The sequence below is a fragment of the Papaver somniferum genome, chromosome 1 (assembly GCF_003573695.1).
Source record: "Papaver somniferum cultivar HN1 chromosome 1, ASM357369v1, whole genome shotgun sequence".
Classification (NCBI taxonomy): domain Eukaryota; kingdom Viridiplantae; phylum Streptophyta; class Magnoliopsida; order Ranunculales; family Papaveraceae; genus Papaver; species Papaver somniferum.
This window is the reverse complement of record NC_039358.1, coordinates 41,154,446-41,158,811: the sequence shown is the minus strand read 5'-3', so window position 1 is coordinate 41,158,811 and position 4,366 is coordinate 41,154,446.

The following is a 4,366-nucleotide window of genomic DNA, read 5'->3' as shown; positions in this document are numbered from 1 at the left end:
AGCTGACATCCAACATGGATGCGCATCGGGCTGGCAGCGGACAACCAACATGGTTACACATCGGGCTGACAGCGGACATCCAACATGACCGGGTATATGGCAACGACCATGAATAGTAAAAGTGGGGAGTTGATGAATGATTTTTCCTCCCGTAATCAATGTTGTAAAAATGTTAAGTTAACATATATAGGGAAGGATACTTGGTTGAAGGTGCATATATGGACCATGCACAAAGTAAGATAGCCTTAGAGATGTACAGCCATCACGGCTGGACATTGGAGTGGCCTATGGTCCAAAAACGGAAGTACAGCCATCACGGCCCTTCACGGGAACTGGCTCAGTAAATGTTCAGCCGTCATGGCCGGACATTGAAACTGTCCTGTGAGCCAGAACTGAATGTACAGCCATTACGGTCGTACATTGCAGTTGGCCAGAATAGTAAAGTGCAGCCATCATGGCCTGGGGAGTTGATGAATGATTTTTTCTCCCCCAATTTGAGTTGTAAAAATGTCTTTTAAACATATATAAGGAGGGATAGTTGGTTGAAGGTACATATGCGGACCATGTACCAAGTAAGCTTCATAGCTCAGCCGGAAGAGTATAAATGATGCTTAGGCCTCATTTATAGATATGTAGCCTTACCAATGGAGCGTGTTAAGCATGGGCATAATTGTGCCATGCCGCAGACCAAGTATTCATCACTTGGATGCATTTTGACGGAACGGCCTATACGGACTAGGCCATTACCATTATTGCTTGTCCACAGCCATGCAAACGAGATGGCTTAAGCTTCTGTCCCTTCGTGGATGAACTACGGTCTGTGCTTGATCCCTTTAGAGTAGGAAGGGTACGTAGGAAGCCGCAATGAGTTGCATCATTGCCGGTCTGGTGTGAAAATGGGAAGCACACAAAACACTTGCAAGTATACAAGGTCAAGATTTGTAATAAAAGGGGGAGTAGGGGTTTGTCCACAGGGAGAGGAGCATATAAGAAGTTTTCCTAGCTAAAGTGTGTAGTGAGCTAAGGGCAGGCAAGGTAAATGGCATACAGACAAGAATGCAAGGTAAGTAAAGAAAAACAGACAATAACCAAGGCTTGGAAGATAAAGCAGCAAAGAAACAGCCAAGAAAAGCAGCAAATAACCAAGGCTTGGCAGCCAAGGGCAGGGTGAGTTCAGTGCACTGACTTCAGTGCACACTAGCTACAAAGTGCAAGAAAATGAAAGGCAAGAAAAGTAACTGAAGAAAATGACTGATCAGGAAGCAAACTTAGAACTGAAAATGTAAATTACTAAGAGGGAATTGGTGGGTAAGCCAAGGCTTATGATCCACCTTGTGTCCTAATCAAGTGGCATGTTTCTAGGTTATGTTCATTCCTAAGCATACAACTAGAAATGGAAGAACACCAACTTGCTCACTAGTCTACCCCTAGCATTGGCTGTCTTTTGACAGTACAGCCAATCACAGGCTCTATGAGCATTGGCATCTCTCATTTGCACAATCAAAAACATACAGGGAAGAACTATCCTAGCTCATTTACACTTGACAGTGCACAAGGCTTCACTGAGCCTTGGCCTGAAGCTGATTAGCTCATGCTAACCATGTATAAAACATTCACATTCATCATATGATATAAATTAGACACAATCAGCAACATATCAAATAACTAAAACATATGCAATACTCCACTGTTAACTGACAAGCACTGAAATTTTAAGTTCATAAAAATTTGTCTCAAATTCTCTACTGGCTAGTCCAGAGAGGTATACAGTGTCCTTCACACACTCCCCACAACACCAATTTATACCCAATTACCCATTTAGGGTTTTCCCCCAATTTTCCCCCAAAATCAGTAGAACTAGGGTTTGGTGAAATTGATTTACCTACTGTTGATGAGATATTCGCTCCATCTCGTCGACCCAATCTTCTCATGCTTCTTCTCGTTCCTCTCGAGCTCCAATTGATGCTTTAATCATCATTTATATCCCCAATTTCTCACCTAGGGTTTCAGGCAGAGAGATGAGAAATTGAGGTTATTAGTGATGCTAAAGAGATGGTACGTGATGGGTTTAGGTAGAATAGAGTTGGGGAGAAAATAGTGGAGTGATTTGGGGTGAGGTGGTGGTGATGGAGACGGACATGGTGGTGGTACGGGGTATGGTGGTTCTGCAGAGGGGGGTGATGGAGGAGATGGGTTCGATGGAGAAAGGGGAAGGGTGCGTTTGTTTGGGGTGTAGGTGCTCGGTCGCTAGGGTGTGAGGCGGGTCCATCAAGAGGTGATGTTTCGTGAGATGGGCCGTGGGATGTGAAGCTGGTAGGTGGATCGGATGGTTCCTCCTGAAGAGGTTGGTAGCGACCGTCAGATTTTTTGATACAACGAAGTTAACGGCTCTAGATGGGGTTAGGTGTTGTAGTGTAAGGCGGAGATATCAAACGTTGATGAACAGCAAGGGAGCGACCGTTGGATTCAACTACCATCTAATCTGAAGGCTTGGAATTTCAGCGTTGTGGTGCTCGGCAGAGACTTCAGATTTTGATGCTCTATGAAGGAGCGACCGTCGGATGCTTCTGAGAACTGATCTGATGGCTGAGAACGGAGGCGCTTTTGTGTGTAGAAAATGAGGTTGTGCGCACCATTCTTCGCGGTTTCCTTGTGTAATTTCTCCCGGCTTTTCACTACTTTTCTGCTCTTTTCGCTCCGCGACTCATCCGAACTTTATTTATTACCTAAAAATGCAAAATTAATTAATAAAAATATTTATTCTTGAAAACAATGAAAATACAGAATATGGGATAAAATGTAGAATTAATGCACAAAAGATGAGTTAAAAAGCCAACAAAAAGGGATAAATATATACAATATTTGGCACTCATCAAATACCCCCAAACCTGAATTTTACTTGTCCTCAAGTAAAACAAAACTAAGGAAATCCTAACTATACCACTGTCGCTGGTCTCTCGAATGCATTTAGCGTATGCACTAAGCCTTTTAAACCACTAAGTGTCCCTAGTGGACGAGTTGAAGTCTCGTGAAGGTTTGCTTAGAACGTACCTACAAAGTTCTAGGTCAAAATATAAGCTCAGATTCCATCAAATGTGACATGTGCAAAAAAGTTTAAGCTCACAGCAAAATGGAGATGTCAATCTAGCTATCGAAGGCACAATCCTAGCACTGATAACAAAAAAAGACATGTGATAAGAGTGTAAAGTGTATCTACACATGTGTAAAGAAAGATTTGAAGTTATGACTACTAATCACCAAGAGATAGTTTCTCAGGCTAAGAACTGAGGTCGAAATCTAGCTAGCTGTCCGGACTTTACGAGAATTGTGAATGAGTTGGAGGTATTTCACAATTACTCGCGTTGTACATCAATGGCATACACCCTCCTTGCTTATTACAAAAAACAACAAAAGATGACTCTTTACATGACTCTTATTTACATTGACTATTCTCTTTTTATTTTTGGAACAAGAGATGATGGAATTGATAAATACTTGATTTTTTTTTTTTTTTTTTTTCTTGGATAGAAACACTTTTGATACATATACAAAAGGAAACAAAAATTACATGACACTTTGCAAGAGGTAGCCCTTTTTGATGCACCCAGTTAAATTCGATGGTTGTCTTTCTTAATGTAACCTCCACCTTCTATCCCAACCAACCAAAGAACAAGCTAGTCAAGTTTCGTTCAGTATTCTAAAGTGATTGGCAATCGTAACTTCCTATCAAACACCTTGAAGATCGAGGCCATACATGTATTGGTAGATCGTGCGCGTGCAAATTTCTTATCACTATGTGAATTGTGCTAGAATCAGGGTGCCTAAATATCTAGACTAAGACTCCTAATAATTATACATATTTGCACAAGAATCAACATTTCAAGGTAAATGAGCTCCATTTTTATGATTTTTAATTTTTTTAATTTTTTTTTTTTGAATTTTTCAATTTTTTTTCAAAAAGATGGAGTTTTGTTTTCAATTATGGCAAATTATCATGGTATCTACTCTATACCCCCAAACCTAAACTAAACATTGTCCTCAATGTTTCAAAATATGGAAAGAATTAAAATGCAACATATGGAAAGGGACATGCTGAGTAGAGTAAAAGGAGAGAGAATACCCGATTTCGGCGAAAGCAGAATTAAAACTCCGATATCCAAGGTAAAACTCCAACATATTCGGAGTCACAATGGATGAGCACAAAATATATACTAAAGGAATTTTACTAACACATTATCTACAAGAAAATTTGGTTTTTAAAATTGGGAGCAAGCCCACTGTTGGTCCTCTAATGGAATGAAGCTGCGGCCTACGAAAATCCAAGTTTTAATTTTGAAAGTTTAATTTGGCCCAGTTGGTTAAGGCC